The sequence below is a fragment of the Schistocerca gregaria genome, chromosome 1, assembly GCF_023897955.1.
Source record: "Schistocerca gregaria isolate iqSchGreg1 chromosome 1, iqSchGreg1.2, whole genome shotgun sequence".
NCBI lineage: Eukaryota > Metazoa > Arthropoda > Insecta > Orthoptera > Acrididae > Schistocerca > Schistocerca gregaria.
In genome coordinates, this window is record NC_064920.1 from 449408054 (window position 1) to 449425134 (window position 17081).

Genomic DNA, 17081 nt, shown 5'->3' on the forward strand with positions numbered 1-17081 from the left:
CCAAGCAATTTCTACAAATACATGGAATGCAAATTTAGTTTAGCAACGGTAACACTAGATCTGCGTATGTCGACGAAGACTAGGAAAAAAGGGATCGCTTGAATGATTGTGTTTACTAAATTTTCCAATTCTACAACTTTTTTCCTATTGGGCCTGCCGCATTCATAAAACGGAAGAACAACATTGTATTTTTGGTAGAGATTTCTGCCAGACAATTTGTTTCTTTACGCATAGTGATTAAAAAGTTATTCCATCTGCACAGGTACGCTAGATAAAGGCAAAACGTCGAAACGATCTCGGCGTGTATCCATGTTATCAATAAAAGTAAATAACTCAATTGTGCAGCAGAAACCAAAAGTAAATTTTTCCAATTCACCTTTCAATTTTAATTTCTATCCCCTCCCCCCCCCCCCACCCCCCCAGCCCCCACCCCCGCTCTCTCTGAGTCTCCGTCGCGGTTGCCCCTGACTAGTTACACCCCTAGTAATCTATGTCTATCTGGTCGCTGTGACCGAGCGCTTCTAGGCGCTTCAGTCTGGAAGCACGCTGCTGCTACGGTCGCAGGTTCCAATCCTGCCTCGGGCATGGCTGTGTGTGATGTCCTTAGGTTAGTTATTTTTAAGTAGTTCTAAGTCTAGGGGACTGATGGCCTCAGATGTTAAGTCCCATAGTGCTCAGAGCCATTTGAGCCATTTTTTTTATTTTTAGCGCAACGGAATCTGACTTTCAATAATCCCCACAAAAGAATGGCCCTGACTAACAATAACCTATACCTTTCATGAATCAATTACCTCACAAAAATCTTCGTTACTCGAACTATTGCAATACAGCGAGCGCCAATGCTGCCAGCTAAATAAAAGATTCTAACTATTGATGGCACTAACTACCGATAGGCATAGTTAGCAAATGAAAGATTTTGATAGAGAACAAACAATGTATTCTCCTTAATACTGTTCAAAAGTCATACCTCACAAATATCTTCGTTACTCGAACTACTGCAATTCAGAGAGCGCCAATACTACCAGCTAAATAAAAGATTCTAAATACTGAAGGCACTAACCACTGGTAGGCATAGTTAGCAAATGAAAGATTTTGATAGAGAACAAACAATGTATTTACCTTAATAGTGTTCAAAAGTCATAGCAGTTCAGTCTTACAAATTTCCTTTTTCTGACGGACACACTTCCAGATCATCCGCTCTCAAAACTCTGCCATCTCTCTCCCCACATACACCACTGCTGGAGGCTCAGCTCCAACTGCGCAATGCTACGCGCTGTTCACATCCAACTGCCCAACACTACAATAGTGAATATTCCAACAACGCCAACCAGCCACAGACTGCACACAGCACAGTCAGTGATTTTCATACAGTGCGCTACGTGGCGTTACCAACATAAAAACTTAAACAGCCTACTTACAAAGGCAATACCGGACAGTGATAAATGCTTTCCTGAATTCAAGCAACACGGCATCAATCGGAGCGCCGATGTCTACAGCACTGTTGATCTGACGGAGGAACAAAACGAGCGAATTTAGCAAGATCTCTGTTTACGGAATCCATGTTGTATAGAGAAGAGTTTTCGTTCTCCAAAAGCTTCATAAAACGTGAGCACAAAACATGTTCCATAATTCTACAACAAATCGACGTAAGCAATATAGGCCTATAGTTGTGTGAATCTGTCCTGTGATCCTTCCTGAAAACGAGAAAGGCCTGCCCTTTTTTCCAGTCCCTAGGTAGCCTTCGTTGCTCCAGGGAACTACGATAAACAGCTGCTAATAAGGGAGCAAGTTGTGGCACATAATTTCTGTCGAGTCTTACAAGTATCTCATATGATGCCTTTCCACTAGTAGGCGATTGTAATTGCATTTGTATCCCGTCATAATTTATCTCAATATCTGACGTTTCCACTTTCATACGATGATTGAAATACAGACATTTACGATCTTCCAGGAAGAAACAATTTCCAAAACCAGATTCAATAGTTCGGCCTCCTTTCTGTCATCTTCCGTTTCGGTGCCAGGGTGGATCCTGAGTGACAGAATAAGTTATTCGATCCGCTTACTGATTTTACTAGGCCAAAAACCTTATAGGATTTTTAGTCAGATCGGTTAGAAAAATTGTATGATCAAAGTCATTCAGCACTTCTGTCATCGTTCTGCTCACGCTTGCTTTCATTTCTTTCAGCTTTCATTTGGCGTCAAGGTTTTCACTTCTTCTGAATCTGTGATAAAAGTCTCTTTGTTGACGCAGCAGTTTTCTAATGCGGCTATTAAACCACGCTGGGTCTTCCCATTCGTTAAGACCTTGCTCGGAACATATTTGTCCAAGTCATATTGAACAACGCTTCTCAATTTTTTCCATTTGCTCTCCGCATCTCCGTCATCATATTTCACGTTAACTACTCAGATACTCTACAATTTTATTCCGTCATTCTTGCTAAGCAAAAATAGTTTCCCCCCAGTTTGATATTTCTTGTAGTACCTGTAGTCATATATGCTATGAAAGTCTTGTGATCGCCGATCCTCAGCGTTAACTGATTCAAAACGTTCAGGTCTGTTTGTTGCTGGGAAGTCTAAAACGTTACTTACACGAGTTGGTTGTCCAACTATGTGCTCGAAGTAATTTTCGGACAAAACATTCAGAATAATGGCACCCGAATCCCTGTCGACCACACGGCTTTCCCATGTTATATCTGGCAAGCTGAAGTCACTCCTTATTACAAATTACAATAGCACCTTAGGGAACATATTCACGAAATTCTGCCAATTCCCTCTGAACTGCTCTATCAGTACAGCCCCTGACGCACACGGTCTACAAAACCGTCCGATTACCATTTTTGATCCACCTTTTAACTTCACCCAGATTAATTATCTTTCGACAGCCGTGACAACCTCACGAGATATTATCTAATACTTTCCTGCAATAAATACACTGCCATCTTTGGCGTCTAAGCTGTTGTTGTGGTCTTCAGTCCTGAAACTGGTTTGATGCAGCTCTCCATGCTACTCTACCCTGTGCGAGCTTCTTCATCTCCTAGTACCTACTGCAACCTACATCCTTCTGAATCTGCTTAGTGTAGTCATCTCTTGGTCTCCCTCTACGATTTTTACCCTCCACGCTGCCCTCCAATACTAAATTGGTGATCGCTTGATGCCTCAAAACATGTCCTACCAACCGATCCCTTCTTCTGGTCAAGTTGTGCCACAAACTTCTCTTCTCCCCAATCCTATTCAATACTTCCTCATTAGTTACGTGATCTACCCATCTAATCTTCAGCATTCTTCTGCAGCACCACTTTTCGAAAGCTTCTATTCTCTTCTTGTCCAAACTATTTATCGTCCATGATTCACTTCCATACATGGCTACACTCCATACAAATACTTTCAGAAATGACTTCCTGACACTTAAATCTATACTCGATGTTAACAAACTTCTCTTCTTCAGAAACGCTTTCCTTGCCATTGCCAGTCTACATTTTATATCCTCTCTACTTCGACCATCATCAGTTATTTTGATCCCCAAATAGCAAAACTCCTTTACTACTTCAAGTGTCTCACTTCCTAATCTAATTCCTTCAGCATCACCCGACTTAATTCGACTACATTCCATTATCCTCGTCTTGCTTTTGTTGATGGTCATCTTATATCCTCCTTTCAAGACACTATCCATTCCGTTCAACTGCTCTTCCAAGTCCTTTGCTGTCTCTGACAGAATTACGATGTCATCGGCGAACCTCAAAGTTTTTATTTCTTCTCCATGGACTTTAATACCTACTCCGAATTTTTCTTTTGTTTCCTTTACTGCTCGCTCAATGTACAAATTGAATAACATCGGGGAGAGGCTACAACTCTGTCTCACTCCCCTCCCAACCACTGCTTCCCTTTCATGCCCCTCGACTCTCACGACTGCCATCTGGTTTCTGTACAAATTGTAAATAGCCTTTCGCTCCCTGTATTTTACCCCTGCCACCTTCAGAATTTGAAAGAGAGTATTCCAGTCAAGATTGTCAAAAGCTTTCTCTAAGTCTATAAATGCTAGAAACGTATGTTTGCCCTTCCTTAATCTAGCTTCTAAGATAAGTCGTAGGGTCAGTATTGTCTCAAGTGTTCCAACATTTCTACGGAATCCAAACTGATCTTCCCCGAGGTCGGCTTCTACTAGTTTTTCCATTCGTCTGTAAAGAACTCGCGTTAGTATTTTGCAGCAGTGACTTAGTAAACTGATAGTTCGGTAATTTTCACATCTGTCAACACCTGCTTTCTTTGGGATTGGAATTATTATATTCTTCTTGAAGTCTGAGGGTATTTCGCCTGTCTCATACATCTTGCTCACCAGATGGTAGAGTTTTGTCAGGACTGGCTCTCCCAAGGCTGTCAGTAGTTCTAATGGAGTGTTGTCTATTCCCGGGGCCTTGTTTCGACTCATGTCTTTCAGTGCTCTGTCAAATTCTTCACGCAGTATCATATATCCCATTTCATCTTCATCTACATTCTCTTTCATTTCCATAATACTGTCCTCAAGAACATCGCCCTTGTGTTGACGCTCTATATACTCCTCCCACCTGTCTGCTTTCCCTTCTTTGCTTAGAACTGGGTTTCCATCTGAGCTCTTGATATTGATGCAAGTGGTTCTCTTTCCTCCAAAGGTCTCTTTAATTTTCCTGTAGGCAGTATCTATCTTACCCCTCGTGAGATAAGCTTCTACATCCTTACATTTGTCCCCTAGCCATCCCTGTTTAGCCATTTTGCACTTCCTTTCGATCTCATTTTTGAGACATTTGTATTCCTTTTTGCCTGCTTCATTTACAGCATTTTTATATTTTCTCCTCTCATCAATTAAATTAAGTATCTCTTCTGTTTCCAAGGATTTCTACTAGCCCTCGTCCTTTTACCTACTTGATCTTCTGCTGCCTTCACTACTTCATCCCTCAAAGCTACCCATTCTTCTTCTACTGTATTTCTTTCCCCCCTTCCTGTCAATTGTTCCCTTATGCTCTCCCTGAAACTCTGTACAACCTCTGGTTTAGTCAGTTTATTCAGGTCCCATCTCCTTAAATTCCCACATTTTTGCAGTTTCTTCAGTTTTAATCTCCAGGTCATAACCAACAGATTGTGGTCAGAGTCCACATCTGCCCCTGCAAATGTCTTACAATTTAAAACCTGGTTCCTAAATCTCTGTCGTACCATTATATAATCTATCTGAAACCTGTCAGTATCTCCAGGATTCTTCCATGTATACAGCCTTTTTTTATGATTCTTGAACCAAGTGTTACCTATGATTAAGTTGTGCTCTGTGCAAAATTCTACCAGGCGGCTTCCTCTTTCATTTCTTTGCCCCAGTCCATATTCACCTACTACGTTTCCTTCTCTCCCTTTTCCTACTACCGAATTCCAGTCACCCATGACTATTAAATTTTCGTCACCCTTCACTATCTGAATAATTTCTTTTATTTGATCATACATTTCTTCGTCATCTGCAGAGCTAGTTGGCATATAAACTTGTACTACTGTAGTAGGTGTGGGCTTCGTATCTATCTTGGCCACAATAATGCGTTCACTATGTTGTTTGTAGTAGCTTACCCGCATTCGTATTTTCCTATTCATTATTAAACCCACTCCTGCATTATCCCTATTTGATCTTGTGTTTATAACCCTGTATTCACCTGACTAGAAGTCTTCTTCCTCCTGCCACCAAACTTCACTAATTTCCACTATATCTAACTTTAACCTATCCATTTCCCTTTTTAAATTTTCTAACCTACCCGATTAAGGGATCTGACATTCCACGCTCCGACCCGTAGAACGTCAGTTTTCTTTCTCCTGATAACGACATCCTCTTGAGTAGTCCCCGCCCGGAGATCCGAATGGGGGACTATTTTACCTCCGGAATATTTTACCCAAGAGGACGCCATCATCATTTAATCATACAGTAAAGCTGCATGCCCTCGGGAAAAATTACGGCTGTAGTTTCCCCTTGCTTTCAGCCGTTCGCAGTACCAGCACAGCAAGGCTGTTTTGGTTATTGTTACAAGGCCAGATCAGTCAATCATCCAGACTGTTGCCCCTGCAACTACTGAAAAGGCTGCTGCCCCTCTTCAGGAACCACACGTTTGTCTGGCCTCTCAACAGATACCCCTCCGTTGTGGTTGCACCTACGGTACGGCTATCTGTATCGCTGAGGCACGCAAGCCTCCCCACCAACGGCAAGGTCCATGGTTCATGGGGTGGGGGGGGGGGGGGGGGTGTGTCGTGTCTAAGCTATCCCTACTATACGTATTCCAAACAGAATTTCGTTGCTGTTTACTTCCGGTTTCAACCAACTTTCTGTTCCTAATACTACGAGTACCTTGGCATATTCTGTTTAGTAAACGATACTAATTCTGGGAACTTAACATGGACGCTCTTAAGGTTTACAAATGAGTTAACTATCGAAGTTTTCCACTTCCGATCTGCGAGGTCGAGCATTCTCTGAGAATAATGTGACTGGTTTTTGTTTTCGATTGTGGCAGGAATTCATCTCTCTACCCTAAAAATAAAGTACGGCACACGTACTCCATTACCCTGGTAGTCGCTTCCTGCGTGCAGTGTATGCCTGACGTATACAAGTCACCATGCGATAGAAGAGGGTGAGATATTCGCTTTCGAAACCTTCACAAAATCGTCTATGCTCCAAAGCAGTGGACCACGATCAACTCTGAGTGTGATACTGCAAGTAGTGAGCTTAAATATTGACACGATCCATTCTACAACACATGTATTGACCTGGAGATTAAGTACCATTTTCCTTTTTCCTGTTCCTTCACGGACGGTACTCAGAAGGTATGACTGCCTATACGTTCTTGTCTGGTTCTTCATTTATCTGATACTAGCGCCCTGATCATTAACCGCTTTACGTTTGCGATATAGCACGTTAGTTGACTTCTCTAGAAAGGCACTCTGTCAAAAGTTTAATGAAAATTTTAGCATTGCCTCTCACTTCGGTTTAACTGCAATTTTTCTGAAACTTTGAGTATCGTGTCACTCTTCGTGGAGACTCCATATTTTCTAAGAAACGTATTGCAGTTTTATTTATCATCACTGATCTTACTGGTCTGATCCCATTCGCCACAACATCCTCAACTGTGCCAAACTCTTCATTCTAGAGTAACATTTGCCCCCAACGTCCTCAGTTAGTTGTTGGATGTACTACAATCTGTCACTCCCCACAATTTTTGCGCTGTGCGTCTCCCTGGAAGTTATTTTCTGATGTTGTAAAACATTTTATATCATTCTCTTCCCTCTTTCAGTCAGTGTTTCCCACATGTTTCTTTCCTTGCCGATTCTGCGAATAGTTTCTTAATTTCTTATATTATTAGTCCATTTTAATTTCCACACGCTTCGGTAACATCATCTATCAGTTGCTTGAATTTGTTTCTTCTGGAATTCCGAGAGCTCATTATTGACTTTCATTCAGTTCTGTGCTTCAGACGTACATTCACAGAAAATTCTTCCTCAAAGTATGGCCTATGCTTGTTACGAGTAGACTTTCTTATGCCACAAGGACTCCTAATAGTGTAGCAGTACTAGGCACCTAGGGTTTGTTTTCCCCTTTGGTACAGTTACGTTGTCGTTTTACCTTGTAACGCCTCTTTATGTACGGAGGATCAGAAAACAGGTAAGAACGCATCTCTAGGATTGTAATAACCTGAGCGTTTTAAGAAACACGGTGTACTTGATGGAACGGCCTGGATAGCTTCTGTGGCAAGAGAGACGGGGAACAGAGAGCAATCGTCCCAAGCTAGAACACCAATAGAATAAAGGTTTTATTACACCAACACCAACATTTGCGCCGAAGAACGTGCGGATATTTTAGAAATATACAAGATCGTTATCCTAAGGTGGAGTGAAAAATCTGAGAATATATAGTTTTTATTCCCTAAATTCCAATTCGATCCTCATTTTACAAAAATTTCGCTTTAATCGTGTACGTTTGCATTCGGTCACTTGTAAACACTCTTTTATTGTTTTTGAGTTTCAGATGACTTTGAACTTCCCAGATTTAACTCAGATACTAAACAACGCAACTTCTGTCTGTGTCGTCAGTCAGTCTGTTGGTAGTGAAGTACACTACCTCGTAAACTAGCAAAGTAAAGTCAGAATATAACAGGTCCTGACTGCCAGAGTATCTTCAACGACCGGACATCAGAAAGAACCATTGCCTATTGCCTACTGGGAACCGTGCGGAGCCAATGTTGCCGACGTATCCGTACAGCAAACGCCCAACAAAGGTCCGAGCAGACCGGACCTACTCACTGTAATGCACTGGTTACCCCAACTTCTCTGCCTAATCCCATGGAATCCATGATATCTTCCTTCTGGGGTGTACGTCAATACTCTCCCCACGTCTGACGAATCACCACTGGAGACACTTACGCGTTATCTCCGGTGCTTATCTCGGTCTCCAGCTTAAGTCCATCGCCCACGTACGTGGTATTGGGTAGACCAAAGACAGTTGTGGGAGTGAACATCGTGGACTCTGGCTGGAGGCTTCATTGTGGCCTGTAGGAGTTCTTGCATACAAGCATATTCTGCAACATGTGTTACCCGAGTACACAGCATGTTGCCCAACAGTACAACGAGATACTTGTCTGTTTTCTGTTAGCCAGATTTCATTTTCCTTCTTTGCTGACATATTTTATCTTTCCACATACCTTCAATGCTGCTTCATATAATTAACACCAAGAACTTATTTCGATCCTTCAGATGCTCGTTATAACCAAATATCACTCCAGAAGCTTCTTGGCATTGGTTAGCAGCAATATCTATATCTACATCCATATTCTGCGAGCCACTTTGAAGTGCATGGCAGAGGATATGACCCATTGTACTAGTTCCTAGGTTTTTCCCGTTCCATTAAGTAGGCTTCATTGGAATAGCCTACGTCTATTTTGAAGAGTCTGCCAGTTCAGTTTTTTCAACATCTCTGTGGCACTCTCCCACAGATCAGACAAACCTACGACTCTTCTCTGTATGCGTTCAATATCCCTATCAGTTCTATCTGGTATGATTCCCACAGATTTCAGCAACATGTTGGGCTGGATCGCGATAGTGGTTTCTAAATAATTTCCTCTGTAGGCTGATTGCGTTTCTCCAGTATTCTACCGATAGTACGATAACTGTTACTTTATCCGCGACTGAGTCATTGTGATCGTTTCATTTCATATCCCTACGAAGTATTACACACAGGTACTTGAATAAGTTATCCAATTCCAGTTGTAACTCACTAATGTTATAGTCATAGAACGCTACGTTTTGTGACGTGCAAATTTTGCATTTCATGCAAATTGCCAATCTTTGCGCCACTTTGAAATCTTACCAAGATCTCTCCGAGTACATGTGCAGTTTCTTGTGTATAGCTACACATTCTGCGAAACGCCTGAGGTTACTATTAATATTGTTTTCAAGGTAAATGGAAATGCAGTGTGGCTAGGGCCTCTCGTAGGGTAGAACGTTCGCCTGGTGCAAGTCTCTCGAGTTGACGCCACTTCGACGACTTACTTGTCGATGAGGATGAAATGATTATAATACGGAAAGCACAACACCCAGTCCCTGAGCGAAGAAAATCTCCGACCCAGCCGGGAATCGAACCGGGGCCGTTAGGTATGACATTCGACGGGCTTACCACTCCGCTACCAGGGGCCGACGTTTGCAAGGTCATTAATATATGATCTGAACAGCAAGGGGCCCAACACACATCCGTGGGGTACACAAGACGCTACCTCTACATCTATCAATGACGCTCCATCTAAGATAACATGCTACGTTTTCCTTATAAAAAAATCCTCACTCCATACGATAGCACGTCTGATAATAAGCATACATGTGGCACTAAGCCAAAACTAATTTTATTAAATCAAGAATATTGCCCCTATCTGACTGCTTGATCCAGGCCTCACGGTTTGTCTCGTGAGGAAAGTGCGAGTGGGTTTCACATGATCGGAATTTTCGTAATCCGTGCTGTTTGGTAAGGAGGATGTCACGCTGTTCGAGGCTATAGGTACCCCATTATGTCTGAGCTCAATATATGTTCTAGGATTCTGCAATAAGTGGATGTGAATGATGGTGGAAGGTAGTTGTGTGGATCTCTTCTGTTACCGTTCTTGTATAAGGTTGTGACTTATGCTTTCTTCGAAATACTGGCAACAATTTTTTGGTCAAGGGATGTGCAATAGATTTCAGTGAACTGAGAGGCTAACTCATCCGCAGATTGGGTGTAGAATCTGATAGAGACTCCATAGAGCGCTGGGGATTTGATCAATTTTAAAGATTCCAGCTGTTCCTTAACATCGCTTACACTAATATACACTGCTCAGCCAAAGCGTTGTGGCCACCTATCTAATAGCCGGTATGTCCACCTTCGGCACGGATAACAGCGGCGACGCGTCGCGTTATGGAAGTCTATAGGTCGCTGGAGTGAATTGTACCCACATCTGCACACACAAGTCACTTAATTCCCGTAAATTACGAGGAAGTGGGCGATGACCACGTTCAATCAGAACCCAGATTTGTTCGATCGGGTTTACATCTGGGGAGTTTGGCGGCCGGCACGTCAACCGGAACTCGCCACTGTGTTCCTCGAACCGCTAAATCACTCTCCTGGCCTTGTGACGTGCGCATATCTTGTTGAAAAATGCCACTGCCGTCTGGAAACATGGTGGTCATTAAGGGGTGTAGTGGTCGGCAACCAGTGCACTGTACGCCTTGACCCTCACGCTGTCTTGCATGAGCGCCACTTGATCCATGGGCGCCCACTAGAATGCTCCCTAGAGCATGATGGAGCGGCCGCCAGCTGTCTCCGTCCTTCAAGTGTCAAGGAGCTGTTCCGCTGGCAGATGACGAATTTGCGCCTTCCCATCGGCGTGATGAAGAACGTGTAAGGATTTACCAGACCATGCGATGCTGCTCCAATGAGCCAACGTCCAGTGACGTTAGTCACTTGCCCATTTCAGTAGTAGTTGTCGGTGTCGTGGTATTAATAATGGCACACACATGAGTCGCGGCTGCTGAGGCCAATCGTTAGAAATGCTCGGTGCACAGCATGTTCAGACACACTAAGTGCCTTGTGCTGTGCCCAGAGTTAAAGTCTAATGTTTGTTCCGCCACAGTTCGCCGCCTGCCTGTTTTTACCAGTCTGCCCAACTTACGACGTCCGACATCTGTAATGAGAGGTGACCGCCAACGCAGTTGCACCTTTGTTTCGCCACGTGTTGAAGATACTCACCAAGATTCCTCGAACACCCGAAAAGCCGTGAGGTTTCCGAAATGCTCGTGGCAAGCCTGCAAACCATCACAACCTGTCCTCTGTCATACTCAGATACATCGCGGGCCTTCCCTATTCTACACGGACATTGCGCTCACTGTTACTAAACCCATCGTGCGTGTGTCTGACAAGCAGTCATTCCTCGCTAGATGACGTTTCTGTCGTCTGTACGGGTGTATATCGACAATATGTATTTCACTCATTTTCACAGTGGGACGAGAATTTAAATGGGGCAATTACTCCTAGGTTTTACTTCAAAAGGAACTTTTGAAAACAGAGTAAAACTTATTTGCTATCCCCGTTTTAGTTCCTGTCTCGTCTGTGTCTTGACCCTAACATGGGTGCTATATATACGGTCAGAAATTCTTTTGGTTTTGTGAAAGATGATTCTACAGTATCGTGCTATGGTAATCATTCAAGGCTTCAGGCATTGTGCCCTTGGCAGCAAAACGCGTTTCACTTAACACCTCTTTATCTACAGCCCTATGCTTTATTTTCTATCTATTATGCATTCTGCGTCAGAGTTTTCTTTACATTGTACGCGATGGTGGTGCCTCCCACTATTAACTGTATTACCGAGTACATGCCTACCAAGCACATGGTCAAATATTCCTTTAACCTTGAGCCGTAGTTCCTCTCAAGTTTTAAGTTCCTCATTTAGATATGACAATACTGCTTCTTTGTCTAGTTTTTGAACATGTAGACCTTTCTCTTGGTATTAGTTGCGCATTGTACTTTGGTATTCATTGTTGCTGTAACTGTCTCGTGATCAGTTTGCATTTGAAGATTCTCAAGGAGATCAGATATATTTGTTTTTACGGTTATAAACACATACTGAGATTGCTGCGCGGGATTAGACGAGCGGTCTAGAGCGCTGCAGTCGTGGACTGCGGGGCTGGTCCCGGCGGAGGTTCGTGTCCTCCCTCGGGTGTGGGTGTGTTTGTCCTTAGGATAATTTAGGTTAAGTAGTGTGTAAGCTTAGGGACTGATCACCTTAGCAGTTAAGTCCCACAAGATTTCCCACACGTTTGAACATTTGAACACACTGAGATTGTCCTCTCACATGTCCACCTCTTCTCGCAGGTGTATTAGAGCACATTAGAGAAATTTTGTCAATATGTCCAATATAACTATTACAACCTGAGTTTAATGTCTTTGACATTCTGAACTTCAGGAGCCATTGTTGCTCACTTTCAGGTCTCAGTTTTTCTCTCCGGGAAGTTGTTCAGATGGTGCATCACTGGTTTAAGCCACCCGCGACACGTCACCCTTAGCACTACATTGCTTGTAGCCAATCACAGGCCCACCATCCCAGACTCTCAGAACGATAAGTCTTCTCACGGCACTCATCTGAAACTGCCGTAGCCATTTTATCACCACTTGAACTTATTTTTGAACCTTGTTGTATAGGATAACGCGCAGCGCGCTAAATTACGAGACAAGGAGGTGAACCATGGTGCACCAACCAAGCCGAATGTGCTATTTAGATTTCCCACTCTCGTTCAGGCAAACGCTAGACTGGTTCCGACGTTCTGCCTTAAAAAAAAAAAAAAAAAAAAAAAAAATACGATACACAAACAGTAAAATACGATCACAGACGGACACAAAAAACCTTACAAAATTCATAGAGAGGTGACAGACGGCTTCCCTCCTGTAGCAGAGCTACGACTGACGCAACGGGAAAGGCACTAGGCAGGGGGAAAAAAATAAATTGCAACGTGTCAGGTGGTGACGTGTCAAAAAATGGTTCAAATGGCTCTGAGCACTATGGGACTCAACTGCTGTGGTCATTAGTCCCCTATAACTTAGAACTACTTAAACCTAACATCACACACATCCATGCCCGAGGCACTATTCGAACCTGCGACCGTAGCAGTCGCACGGTTCCGGACTGCGCGCCTAAAACCGCGAGACCACCGCGGCCGGCGTGACGTATCATGACAAATCATTCTACCCTTACCTCTTTTCCTGATTTGTCCTTGTCTGTGGAAGAACTGTGACGGTGTGATTTTACAAAGTGTTTACAAGAAAGCCGACCCAGAAATTCCAGAATGTATCGCGATGAAGTTGTGACGCTGTTAATTTAAGGGAAACGTGCGATAACACGTGCAGACAAGGCCATATTATTGCGAGGACAAAACAGCAAGCAACGTTCGGGACGTATCGCAGTTAATTCCTAAATTAAGTAGTTGCCCGTGTTGAAAATGAAAGCGGTTTGCCGGCGGCGTCTTTTGTGGGCGAGATTTATTCGACGCGCGACAAGTCTCGGCGAAGTTGGGCAGCAGCGTGGCGGCAGCGGCGGGACAAGACCGCCCAGGGCAGCGGAACAAAAGCCTGCCTGCGCATACACGCGCCGCTCCATTGTTCCCGCACCTCCACCCTGGTGAGGGCGCAGGGCGCGACTTGCCCACCCGTTCCTGCCGCGAGTGTGGCTGCAGGTCAGACGCACTCCCCTGCCCCCTCACATCCACTACTCCACGTGTCTTTCTCTTTTACACGCACACTCAAATATACATGGTGCAGATTTTGTATATGTGGCACAGTAATACGTACGCACGCCTCCAGTGTTGGTTGCTTTTTCTCTTCGGCGAACAGTCTTACCACCAACATGTCACATAACTTACTACCTGATGTTTTGTTTACTGCAGTCATATCTGCACCACTAGATGGACTACACTTGTCAGTATACTGTAACTGCTTGCCGTCCACATGTTCACACTTCCAACGCCTCACCTGCTGCCTAGGGGAAATTAAGCATTAGCAACTTGCTCTTGCCACAAGCACTTGGAGGTAGTAAAAGACCTAAAAAGTAGTACCCCTATAGCTATAATTATCAACCTGCAAATGAAATAAATAGTAACGTAATCTTGTTAAGTACAAAGATCTCAGGCACCAATAAAAAATATCTGCTCTTCCATCCGTTACATACTGTATATATCCTACCTCGCAAAAAACTGAAGCAACCATAAGGGAAGGAGGGAACGAAATGAAATTTAGTGGGCTGAGGAGAGTACGTGACGTTATTGATGTTGTTTTAATGGTTACAAAACAAAATCAAATCTACAAAGTACTTGGGAATGTTTGCCTACTTATCAGTAGGACACTGCAGCCACTCTGGTCTGGATATATGTACTTATTCGGTTGACAACGGTGTCATAAAACTTTCTATCCTCTCTTGAACCATGCTGGCCAACAACTTCAGTATCTTGTACTTGACATCCTGAACTCTGTCGCTGGGACGCAGTTGACGTCAGAGCTGGTCGCACTCACGTTCTGTCGGTGACAGGTTTGAGGATCTCCCTGACCACAAGAGTACCTCAGCATCACGCAGGTAGTTCATAGGCATACATATCATATATGGAGTAACACTGTCCTGTTGAAAAGTGGTACCACAATACTATCAAATGAAAGGTAACACATGAAGATGTAGGTTGTGTGAGATGCAATATTGTGCGACCAGAGTTTCCCCAGTCACTATCAGCCACGATATGAAGCCATACCCAACAGCTGCTCTCACCGTCCTACCCAGAGTAACACTGGAATGCGTCTCTAAAACATACGACAAATGGGACCTCTCACCAGGTCACCACCATACTCGCTGCTAATAGCCATCTCGGGTAGCCCAGATCAGCGATTCATCGCAGAATTGAGTGTCATGCCTCCATTCATCATTAGTTCATGCTTTCTGCTCACGACACCACTCTAAATGCAGCCGTTTGTGTTGTTTTAATGACAGTCTACATATGGGACTAGACTCGCTGCTGCTAATTTCTGACCAATGGTGCGGGATGACACAGATCGTTGTTCTCGGATGGCTGGTACAGATCTGAAAGGGTTATTAGTTGCTTTGGGTACAAACTAGCAGTCCTCCCTTAAAGTGGTTGAGATGTGAAAATACGACCTCTTAATTTGTTCGGGAAAGAAAACGAGGAAGGACTAGACTAATGGGGATGTGGCACATTTCATTCACTAGTACAGCACATAAATTTATTTTGCACAGACTGCATTACACTGAACCCAATTAGGAATTTAATCAAACAACAATTAATTTGAATGCTGAACAATAATCGATGATAGCAGGAAATGTCAATTATAACTAGCACGTAATCACTGTTCTCCAGAGCATGATACAAGCTTAAACAGCCATAAATAGTACCAAAACTTCATCAGTAGAAGACACCAATAAAAAAAATTTAATACAACTGAAACGGCCACATAGCAGGCCACTGCCAAAAAATTCTTGTGCAGAAATACAAAGTGACCGAAGAAGAACAAAAGATTGAAAACCTTACAGGGCTTACAGAGGTCCACATTAATATTAAAATTATTAAAATTTTTCTTCAGTAAGAATGGCCTTTGCGATCTCAACCACTAGCAAAATGTTAACTAACTTAAAGTAGCAAGAAGGTTGTAGAAAGGGGGCTTCTTTTAATTAACGAACAGAATGACTCAGAATTGCTTGGAAGAAATAACAGTGCAGAGGACCGACAGCGCGAGCTTTCGCTGCTCATTGCTTGTGCACAGTATCGCATAAACAGGCGGCTGTGTTAAGCCTGAGTGAATGAGCCTGACAAGGATCGGTAAACAGCACCGACGCCAGAGCATAAGCAGTCTTACTGAAATTTATTTGTGCTGCAGAAAATTTTGTTAAGTGCAAGCTCAAGTCTTAACCGAAATTATAATAAATAATTATCGCACTCCCAGTCTCTTACGGAGCGACTCTCGAAATTTAACAGTCCTCTAAGAAGTTAGCAGGAAATTTAGGACACCACTTACAGCTGGCTTGAGGAAATTTCAGTATTAAATAGTCATACCGAATCCTGCTGGAAAAAAATGAGTAAGCCAATCCTTGCTAACTACCTTAAATTATACGCCTACTGGGCACGTACTCAGTCCAAGCCTAAGCCAAACTAAAATTTCCATATAAGGCACCTAAATAAACACACGATATACATGACCCAAAGTCCAAAAAGACTGTTAATGTTCCGCCAACCACGGACTGAGCACAGAATTCACCCAAAATTTTCAAATTAAACATAAGTCACACTGTTCCTTACATTAACGCAACACGATAGTCGAGTTTCACACCAGGAATAGACAATCTGTGATAATACTAAACATCGACCAATAGCGTGCACCAGTGCTAATATCAGATGATAGTTATTTGCCTCAATGGAGACGAGAATTGATAACAGGCAGGTATAAGCACTTAAACACACTTAAGTACTACACTGCCAACCAACATAAGAACGAGTAGCCACGCGGGATTAGCCGAGCGGTCTAGGGCGCTGCAGTCATGGACTGTGCGGATGGTCCCGGCGGAGGTTCGAATCTTCCTTCGGGCTTGGGTGTGTGTGTTTGTTCTTAGGATAATTTAGGTTAAGTAGTGTGTAAGCTTAGGGACTGATGACCTTAGCAGTAAAAACACAAAAAAACAAAACACAAAAAAAACGAGCTTCCTTGCAGAGGCGGGCACTAACCTTAACCCTGATTAAAGGCACCACGGACATAATATACCAAGATCTGATTAAAACATTTAAAAGTCCTTTTTAATGCATAAATTCTTGCTAATGCAATTGAGCCTGCAATTCTGTGGAGGTGCGGACTTCAGTACCAATAAACAGAACCGGTTTCAAGCAGAAATTCCGGTAAACACGACTCTGACAGCTCGGCGAGTTTTAGATAATCCAATCCTGAGACTCCTCTGCACTCCAAGCCAAACACAGGCGAACATGAGCCCTGAATATCCTTCCCAGTTTACGCCGACACAGAGACAGGTGAG